Below are 10,796 nucleotides of genomic sequence, written 5' to 3' on the forward strand. Positions count from 1 at the left end.
TCACTCATCTGTGGAGTATAAGAACAAGAGAAAAACTGAAGGAACAAAACAGCAGCAGAATCACAGAATCCAAGAATGGATTAACAGTTACCAAAGGGAAAGAGACTGGGTAGAATGGGAGGGTAGAGAGGGATAAGAGGGAGGAAGAAGAAAGGGGGTATTATGATTGGCAATGTATAATGTGGGGGGTGGGGAAAGGGGAGGGCTTTGCAACACAGAGAAGAGAAGTAGTGATTCTACAACATCTTACTATGCTGATGGACAGTGACTGTAATGGGATTTGTGGGGGGGACTTGTGGTAGGGGAGAGTCTAGTAAACAAAATGTTCTTCATGTAATTGTAGATTAATGGTAACAACAGTAAAAAAACATATAATACACATTTCATATGTAAATTTGTGTACCATTACATTTACATGAAACATTATATAGTTTATATTACAGACTTTAACAGCATACTCTACATGTGAATATATTATGTATGATATAAATTAACGTATATATTATATTCATGCAAAAATATACATTGTGCCAGGCACTGTTCTTTATGTAAGTGAATGCAGTGATGAACAAGGTGTCTTGAGAAAAGTCTATTAGGTTACTGAGAACATAGATTTGAATCCATAGTAGATTAAGGGTACTCAACAAAGGAGTTAAATTGCAATGTAAATTGACTCATAAACATAAATAGATTGGCTAAAACAACTTTTATATTTCTTTTACAGTCATTTGCAAGAAATGCCAAGACATTCTTCACCATTATCTACAATAACACAGATGATAATCTGAATGTAAGTGGCATTTACAGTAAGTGTCCAGCACCCTTTGAAGACATCATCACAAGATAGCTGCCTTGTGAAGCGGGCCTTCTGGACATAAAATAACTCTAGGAATTCAATGTCCAAGATACTCATGACATCATCTGGACAATGTAGCCAGTTTCCAGCAAATTTCCCAAGTTTTTCTCAAAAATAAAAACAGGACCCTATAAAGAGGAGACATGGCATTAATCATTAATATAGTCATCAAATATTTTCCAGTCCTCTACCTTCCAAGTATGTGTAAAATTATATTCCCTGGCACTCTTGTATTTGATTGGGTCCATGTGGTTCATTTAGGCCAATGAGTTGTATATAGAAATGGTGTAGGTCACTTACAAGCTAGGATATTTAGTAGCTGATGTGAGTAAGACACCAAAGAGCTCTTTTTCCCCCTAGCACCATGACATCCAATATTCAGGAGGATGGCTACAATGAGTGACTACAATGAGCAGAGTTCCCCTGTCAGCCCATGAATAGGTATGTAGTGTGATCAAGAAATAGATGTCATAGTGTTAGAAATGTCGTTTCAGTGGTTACTAATGCAGCATCACTTGGCCTTATCCTACCTGACACTCATGGGCACTACATCTGGATCATCCTTGTATCTTCATTGTCCTCACTCTCCATGTTCAAATTTTCCTCAAATTATGCTAATCTTATTTTCAAGTTACATAATTAATCTGTCCTCTACTTAGGCAAGGCCATCATTATCTTTTGCCTGACTCTCTGCTAAGTTCCTCAGTCTCTTCTTAGCCACCCCGTGACTCTCAAACTATTCTCCATTTAGTAATGAGAATGATATTCCCATACAATTAATCAGTCTGTCATTCCCACTGTAGCTGGTGCAAAGTCAAAATTCCCTGTAAAGGTCTAGCTGGTCATTAAGCAGACTCACCCTGCCCAGTCTAAGTCACTGTAGTCCACTTACAGTGTTAATCCTATGGTTCATTAAAAACATTCATTCCTCCCCCACCCCCTCAACTAAGGATCATTGCTTCAGTTCTTTCACCTTCTAGAATATCTAGGCTGACTTCCCTCCAATAGAACATAAGCCCCTAGTGGCAGGAATTGTGCCAGCTGACTGCTAGTGCCTGGCACTTTGTAGGCAGGAAAGCATTTCTGTTGATGAAAGACTGAAGAATAAAATAAACAATGGAAGAAATTTCATGAATTCTGAAGATTTTAAAAGTAAATTTAGCACTAATGAGAAAATTTAAAACAGGAATGAGGCACTTTCAAACCAAATTGGATTTGTATTAAGAGCCAGGAGCAATCTAAATTTAAAAACCAAGAGGAAGAGCTAAGTCATGTTCAGAGATATCTTCTAAACACATGAAAAGTTAAAATTGATCATATAAATCTGTAATTATCAATTCAGATTAAATACCCTTTTTTTTTGACAAACAAAGCTTGAAATCTTTAGCTGTAAAACATATGGCAAGTTCCATTTATAGGGCTTCATAAGTCACCTGCTGTCAAAATAGAGAGATTGGCTGTGTTTCAGACCCTGAAAAGGCTTAGCATATAACTAATTTACAAAGAAAAACAATCTAGGATGTTTCATGAATGAACAAAGTATCATGTTATGTCTTAGATTTGTATTAGGCATGCTAGAAAACAAAAACAAACAAAATGGGCCAAAGTAAGAAAACATAAAGGAAGAATTAAAAGATGTTAAAAGTCATTTGATATGAATTTATATACTACCTGAGAAGTCACAAAATTGTCATATGGAAAAAATTCATTCTTCTGTATTCACTGAAGTTGCTGAAATGGAAATAGACTTTTGATTGAATAACCCTTTCTGAATAAAAGGGAGATGGTTCAGAAAGCATGATATTTAATTAAAAATGGCACTGGGTTGAAAGTCAAGAGAACTGGTGATGATTATAGCTCAATCTTAAACATATGACCTTAAGAAAGGTACTCTAAGTCTTGTTTTACTCAACAGAAAATGAAGATAACATCTACACTGCAACATATATGTCTGCAATGAAGATTAACTCAGATCATATATGCAGAATTTGCTAACAGAGGACTTAGTTTATAATAAATATTTCAAAAATATTCCTTTCCTTGGTTTATGTGGCATAATGCCATACGTGATGGTGATCTGTATAATTTTTTTTAGATATCATATATTGGGCAAACTGAATTGGAAAGCATTCTATGACCACCCAATAGCACCAGACAAGGGAACAGAGATGGAGGGATTTATACATCTAGTTACTGAGGAGCAGCAACTGACTGCTACCGTTCATCATAAGGGGATCATGGTGAATTAAGACTTCGTTCAGGCAAATGTTTACATGCAAGGCAGTCTCATCAAGTGAATTGGGCAGGATGGCCAGGGATTCCAGGTAATAATCAAGGTCAAGGCTGTTAGGAATATGGTTCCAGTGATCAGTGCATTCAGAAGAGACCTGAGCCAATGTCTGAAAATCTGGTGAAAACAGTGAGCAGGTTTGTAAGGGTTGGGCAGAGAATCACAAAATGTTTCATCCTCCAAATGGTCAAGGGCGTGCCAAGGTCAAATTTAGCATAGTTGGATCAAAGTGTTTCTGTATTTGTAATTTTGATAGATTCTGACAACTTTTACCTCCTTGGGGATTTCATGAATTTACACTTCTATCAACAATTTATGAAACTGCCTTTTTGCCCTAAATTTGCAAATAAAGATAGCGTGTTCTCAAACTTTTGATTTTTGCCAGTGTGCTAGTAAAAACTCAGATGTTTTGGTAAGGTATTCATCTGCATAAAGGTATAGGTTGGGTCTTAGTTTCTCCCACTTTTATTTATCCCAGTGCTGAGAAATATTAACTTCTAGGAGAACAAGTAGCCAAGAAAAGAAAGTATAGATTCTGCATCTAAACAAACCTGACTTCAAAATACATTTATGCAGTTATTTAGCTGTGGACTCTTAGTAATTTGTTTAGTTTCTCAACTATAGTTTTCTCTTCTGTAAATGGAATCACAGAATTGTGGGATTTATTGAAAGTCTTATACAGCACCTACCATTTAGTATGCATATAAACCTAAAATGTTTCATTTAAACTCTTTTTAAAGTGTTAAATTGTGAATGAGTAAATGTGTCTATATGTGTGTGTGCTTCTTGCTAACATGTTTTTTATCCTATTTGTGCATTCTTTTGGAGTTATCTAAATTCATTAATACAGAATAAGTTATATCCTGGACATTCCTCTAAGTAAGCAATGTGAAATGTGTTTACTGATCGTGTGTAGTTAAATTAGTAACTTAGATTGTTATACAAGTAATCTTGGTTTTTTTTTTAGATAGGCCCTAATTCCAATTTCTTTCAGGATAACTGTCTAAAGCCTTTGGAAATGCTGTATAGAAATAAAATTTCCTGTGGTGATAGTTTTATACATGGTCTCCATCCTTTCTCCCCAAACCTAGTCTATCTTTGGATTCAAGATTGATAAAACATCTCATTCCCATTATCTACTGTTTCCGATTATGGAAGACAACTGAGATTTCACTTTTGCTTTCACTTTTTCCTCTATTTGGGGGAAAATTGCACATTTCCATCTTGCAAGGAGATTCAGCCTGATCTTTCAAGTCAAGGTAGGGAAAGAAATTTACATCTCAATTGAATCTTGTGCCTCGTTTTCCACAAAGTTTGCTTAGTCTTTTGCTTCCCACTGAGTCTGTTTTCAGTCTCTTTCACTACACTCTTTTTTATTTCATAGTATTTACCACAAATTGTACTTCTATGTTTATATGAGTATTTGCTTTGTAAAGATGGCCTCTCACCACTAAAATACAAAATACAAGTCCCATGTAGTTAGGGAATACATTTATTTTATTCGTCACCATATACCAATTCCAAAAATTCTACTCAGCCTATAGTAGTTATTAAAACATAACTTATTAAATGAATAGATACACTCTCATGCTATCAGATATCTTTAGGAATAGATTGTCATTTATGAATGGTTTAGTTCCAATTCCAAGTCTTTTCACATATTCCTTCTGCTTATCTTTTTAAAATGCATCTTCCTAAAGCCCAGAAAATTTTATTTTTTCTCTGGGTTGATATAATCTTCTGAGTTTCATTTTTCCATGTTATATAAGTTCCCCATTAATCAGAAGGCAATAAAACAAAATATTATTTCTTTTAATTTCTGAAGTATGAGGATATCATGTTTAAATTCTTTCACTCTATCTATTGGTAAAAATGTAAGGCAATGTTTCAGTTCAGTAGGCTTCTCTGACTGCCTGGTAAATGCAATTTTTATTTTTTGGTACTTTCTGACATATACAAAAAGAACAGAGTATAAAGCCTTCCTTTAAAACATCATTGTCTAATAGGATTTAAAAATCTAGGAGTATGACAGCTCTCAATTCTCCTAAAGACCAGCAGAAAATCCTGTTAATCCAGCAAAGCTAAATTTATAGACCTACTGCAGTGAGGGAAAATATAACCTTGACAGCACCTTTGTAGTACCTCAGAAGAGGACAACTGGGGACAAGAACAATATATGTATAATTTTAGGGTCTGATAAGGATAATTTTAAGTTGGGCCCTGCAAGAAGAGGAACAGGTTGGGACTGGCAGAGTTTGCGACAAAATTACTTTGGACTGGCAAGTGCGGAGAAGCGAGGGTCTTGACATGGGATATGGTGAGCAAGCTGTAGGTCTTGGTTAATAAGCTTTCTTTTTGTACACAGTCTTATCTCCAAGAAGAAAATATTTCTTTGAGCAAGGCCCTATGTTTACTACACTTACTCTCAGTACTATTTCATGTAGTCAGTGGAAATATGCCCAGTCCCAGAATGGTTTAACACAAGAACAGAAAATCATTTTGGTATCAGATTTCAACCCTTTGTTTTCCTTAGTCTCCTGATGACTGCTATCATCTGAGCACATGATAAATCTGTATCTGTATAACTATTTGATGTTTTGGTTGTGTACAAAGTTTCTGATGATAAGCATTTCAACTTTACTTTCAGATTTTCTTCTATTTTTGTTGGAAGATAATTTGCTATATTTTTCACAGAACAGCAGCTCTAAAACAACATTAAAGACCTTGGAGATTATACATTTGAGCATGGCAACATGGACAAAAACTAATTTGAATTATTATTATCAGAACTGTAGTCCCCTTCTAATCCAGCAATAAAAAGTCCTCAACTCTTAGGAATAAATCAAATCCCATGTCAAAATGGCCTGCAAAACCATGTATGGGTTTGTTAGCCAAATAACCCACATTCATGAATCCTTTATTCCTCATATTTTCTTTAGTAATGTTGAAGATCTAAGAGAGATCTCTAAGATGTTAAGTACATCCCTCTTTCTCTAAAATATTTCCCCTGAGATAGGTCAGTGTTATACGTAGAGAGGGCCTATGAAGAACCACTACTTGTTCAAATTTAAGAACCACTCAAAAAGCCATTCTGTCTAGCTTTATTGTTATTTTATACACCATAGTACATTGTCCTCCCACCCAGTATTTTTGGGCCTTGTGTAAAGTATGAAATGAAAAGCCTTGGCAATAGAAATAAAGTGGCTAAGGTTTTTAAATTCAAGTCAAGCTTCAGTTTTCTCATCTTTAAGTTAAATCATCTAATGTCTTTCCTTGAAAAGTAAAATTATGGGTCGAAATGATATGGGCGGTATCTGGGACTATCCTGATGACACTCACCAGCCCATTTTGTAAGTGACAATTATTAGGCTCTTGTGAAGCAAATCTAGGAACAGCCAGGTGGAACCACTCAATGATCTGTTCTCAGACAACATAATCCAATGGATTTGTTGGATAATATGGCATAGTTCTGTCACCACTGATTAAAGTGGTCTGAAACTATGTGATAAAGTTTGCAGTATTGATATTGTCAAATAGATCTTAAGTTAAAGGCCTTGAGATTGAGTCTAAATGGGTGCCTGACAGTGACAGGGCCTCCTTATACTCACCACTTGTTTCTTATCTGTTTTCCAAAATCTATTATTGCTAAAATTCTGTTTAAAGGTTAGCTATTGTGTGGGGTTCCTGAGCATTGTATCTGGATACAAGATTCTCCTTTCCTAGTTATGGCAAAAATAGGAGGTATTAGATTTCTGATAGTCTGGTGTCATGTGTTGCCTAAATAGTTGCTGGGAAGTTGAGTGCAATTACCCAGGAAACCAACTAACTTATTTTAAGGTACAGTCATGACAGGAAGCTAGGCAGCACACAGAAGAAAGTGATGAAAACTGAGCATTCAGTTTATGCCATATTTCAGCCACATCTGAGCAAATTTTAGCCAATTATTGATATATGCCAATAAGTCGCTAGGGATGCAATATCAATATTAGGAGTAAAAAATGAATATTGTTATTATAGTTAAAAGATAAAAATAAAAGCAGTATTGAACCTGACATCAGCAAAAAGTAAAGCAGAATGTTAGGCAGAATAATAGCCCCTCAAAGAGGTACCCACGCTAATCCCTAGAACCTGTGAATGTGTTAATACAGCCCAGGATGTGGCAAAAATATGTCATCAAATTGTTCAGTTTTAATCAATTTTGTGGATGCCGTTCAGATTCCTAGAATAAATTCCTCTTGATACGGTTCTAGAATTCTTTTTATGTGTTTTGGATATGATTTGCTACTAATTCGTTGAGGATTTTTATGGCTCTATTCAAAAAAGACATTAGTCTGTAGATTTCTTGTGTTGTCTTTGGTTTCAGGATCAGGGTCATACTGAAATACAGTGACTTGAGAAGTGTTCTGTCCTCTTCTATTTTTTGGAGGACTTTGTAAAGATTTGGTGCTAACTTTTCAACCGTTTGGCAAAATTTGCCAGGGTAGGCAGTTGGGCCTGGGCTTTTTCTTGGGGGGAGGTTTCCTGCCCTCCTCCAACCCCAATTTAAAAGAAAAAGTGGAGCTTTATTATTTTTTTGCTATGGGAAATTTTAATCAAAAGCATAAAGAGAATTTAAACAACCCTCCATATATTCATCATCATTTGCTCTTAAAAAAAAAAAAGGTTTATTGCCGCGGCCCCTCCCGGGGCCCCAACCTCGGCGGGCGGCAGGCAGCGGCCGGGCCCCGAGGGGGCGCTGGCGGACGGCGGGAGGGGCGCAGGGGCCCTGGAGGAGGCCGGGCCCGTCGCACCTGGGGCCTGTTTTGGGCCGTCGGGGGTTGCGGTCGGGTTCGTGCCACCGCCGCGTTCGCCGGGCGCCGGCACAACGCCGCTTCTTCTCGCTTACCTGCGAAGCGCCGGGCGCGCGGAGCCGCCGCGGCCACCTGCCCGATTCCCGCCCCGCGCGGCGCGGACGCCCAGCGAGCGCGCTGGCAGTCGGCCGCCGCACACCCCCCTCCCTGCGCCCCAGCCGCACTCAGACCCAGTCAGCCAGGGACAGCGCTTCGCTTGGGGGGCGCAGAGTTGGGGGAAGCCCGCCCCGACCCCTCTTGTCGCCGCACACGTTAACGCTCCGCAGGGTGGCCGCGCGATCCCCGCGCCGCGCGGCAGGGAGTCCGAGCGGCCCCCATTCGCCGGAGCTGCACTAGTCTAGGCCACGAAGGGAAAAGTCCCAGCACAGTTCTGTATCTCCCACCCCGCACCGTTTCGGAGCAGCCCCAGAAACTCCCTGCAGTTCAGACACCTCGGTTTCCACTCCCTTGGGTGCAAACACTTGGAAAGTGTGGGTGTACTTACAACAGAAAAGCACGGTCCTTAGTTTACAGAACTGCTGCTAAAATTTAACCCAAAAAGGCAATTCACTTTTTATTTTTTTTCGCGGTAATCTGACAAAAACACGTTTTATTGTCATCTTTAACTGATTATACACACGTGTGAGCTAGAGGTTCCAGTAGGAGTACCGGTACTTTCACTCTCCCGCACTTAGTTAAGGTGGAATTAAAACAGATCTCCAAATTCCTTAATCCTGAGGACTATATGTAAATAAAATCTGTATGGAATGCAAAATAAAAAATGTAAGTAGGATATAATTGTTTTCCAATAGAGTTCTAGGGCTTTGCGCTGATCACAGGAGTGAATTCAGCATTTTTGCGTGAAAGGGCTGGAGGGCAAGTCCCCAAGATTTAGAGGACACACATGCCCCCAGGTCTCGGCCTGCTGACTCAACTTCGTCCTCCCTCAGCTGCTGAGGTCCTGAGGAGGGTTCCCTCGCTTCCCCACCGCAGCTCTGACCAGCAGAAGGGGCAGGCAGCAGACTGACTGTCAGTCTCACCATTTTAGCAGATGAACACAACCAAATGTAGTGGATCTACAAAGCTTTGTGCTGTATAAAATATTCAGGAAATGGGAAAGTTTTAGGACCTAGATCTCCATTGGCACTACAAAGGCAATAGAATAATGTCTATAACACCCGCCACAACAATATATGGGAAAGAGGCAGATTACCAGTGTAACCGGCATGGTACAGAGAAACACTTGAACTCAAAACTGATGTTACTTAGAATGGCCCACAAGAAAACAATCCAGACGTATTATTTTTACTTTTTAACTTTCAGGCTCTCTCTTCAGGAAAAGAAGCTCATAGTGACAAGCACATGACTAATTTGTTTTCCCCAGCTTTCCAAAATCAAGCCCCATGTAATCAGTATGGACCAAAATGATGTTTGTTGTTTCTATCTTTAAATGAAATACAACTTAGCACCAAATAAGGCAATTAAATAACAAATATGTGAGCCCAGAGCTTCTAAATTTCTTTTTGGACCCATTTTATTTTGTCTAAGAAAAATCCAGTGACCACATAATACCAGTGAATGCAATTTAGAGAAAATTGTAAAGCATTTTTAGAAGTTCACACTTGCCTACTCTCCTGCCATTAGTAGACCCTTCTGCCTCCCAACATCTACCTATAACTGATTTAATCCATTAAGGTGAAAATCAGTAAATTCTCTAAAATGCCATCTGAGTTAATTATTACAAAATTGGTCCTCCTTTGGTAGTTCCAAAAGGAAAATACAGTATTTTCTAAAGATTCTAATTTAGTAATTGTTCTTATAGACTTAATTCCTTGAAGGAATTAACCATTGAAAATTTCCAACTGAAAAAATGTCTTACAATGTATGACGGTTCTTTTTAAGCCATTTTCTTTATCCCTCACAAAAAAAGAGTCCTTATGTTCTGAGATATTATTTGTAATGGACTCATAAAATGAAGTTCTTATCTGGAAACTTTATCTCCAGAAAAAGTTGGAGAATAATCTAGTTTTTAACTCAATGTCCAAGAGGGATGAAAAAAATTCAGAAATTTCTGTTTAATGTGATATGCTTGAAAACTCAAGAAATTCATTCTAAAACCTTAATTGACTTTTTAAATAATTTTGTATCCAAAGAAGAACTGTTTATGAAAAGTGTTCACCAAGGACTATTTCAGATAACCAAAGACAAAACATGACCCTAAGTGTTTACAACATAATTACTCACAAATAGACATAAAGATATGGACACTTTTGGTTACATGGTAAAAATGAATCATACTCCTTATAAGTCATATAGAAATTTCAATTTTATAAATACAGAAGTTGAAAATTATATCAAGGTATTCATTCAAGTGGACTGCATTTGTATATGTTTTAAATTTAGGACTATCTAAGGCCAGACATAAGTTTTGAGAGACTGTAAATTTGAAAAGGCCTTTTCCTTAAATCAAAAGAATATGAATAACAGAGGGAGGAAATACCTCTGTCTTCCTTTTGTCTTTGGTGATTGCTTTTCAGAAAAATTTGGCATGGACTACTAGAACAAATAAAGGAAGATTCCAGATAAAAAAAAAAACAGGTTTATTGAAACATAATTTACATGGCATACATTTCATCCATATAATGTGTACAATTCAGTGCCTTTATATTCACAGATATGTACAACCCTTAGTTGCTCTGCAACCAATTTTAGAATATTTTCATCAGCTCAGGTAGAAACTTTGCACCCTTTACCTGTAATTTTTCTGTCCTCTCCTCCCCTTCAAATCTAAGTAACTACTAATTTATTTTCTATCTCTACG

At 37.6% G+C, this 10,796-nt stretch overlaps 1 long non-coding RNA gene across 1 annotated transcript in view; it reads right to left on the bottom strand.

The window, feature by feature from the left end:
• LOC140845050 (uncharacterized) overlaps window positions 1-8,122 on the bottom strand; it is a 124,115-nt gene extending 115,993 nt beyond the window's left edge. Inside the window, exons 1-2 of the long non-coding RNA XR_012123679.1 lie at window positions 8,032-8,122; window positions 2,528-2,587 (exon numbers count right to left, since the gene is read on the bottom strand). This is a non-coding gene — a long non-coding RNA (uncharacterized lncRNA). The remainder of the gene's footprint in view (window positions 1-2,527; window positions 2,588-8,031) is intronic.
• Window positions 8,123-10,796: the final 2,674 nt, after the last annotated feature.

The sequence above is a fragment of the Manis javanica genome, chromosome 2 (genome assembly GCF_040802235.1).
Source record: "Manis javanica isolate MJ-LG chromosome 2, MJ_LKY, whole genome shotgun sequence".
In the NCBI taxonomy this organism is placed as follows: Eukaryota; Metazoa; Chordata; class Mammalia; order Pholidota; family Manidae; genus Manis; species Manis javanica.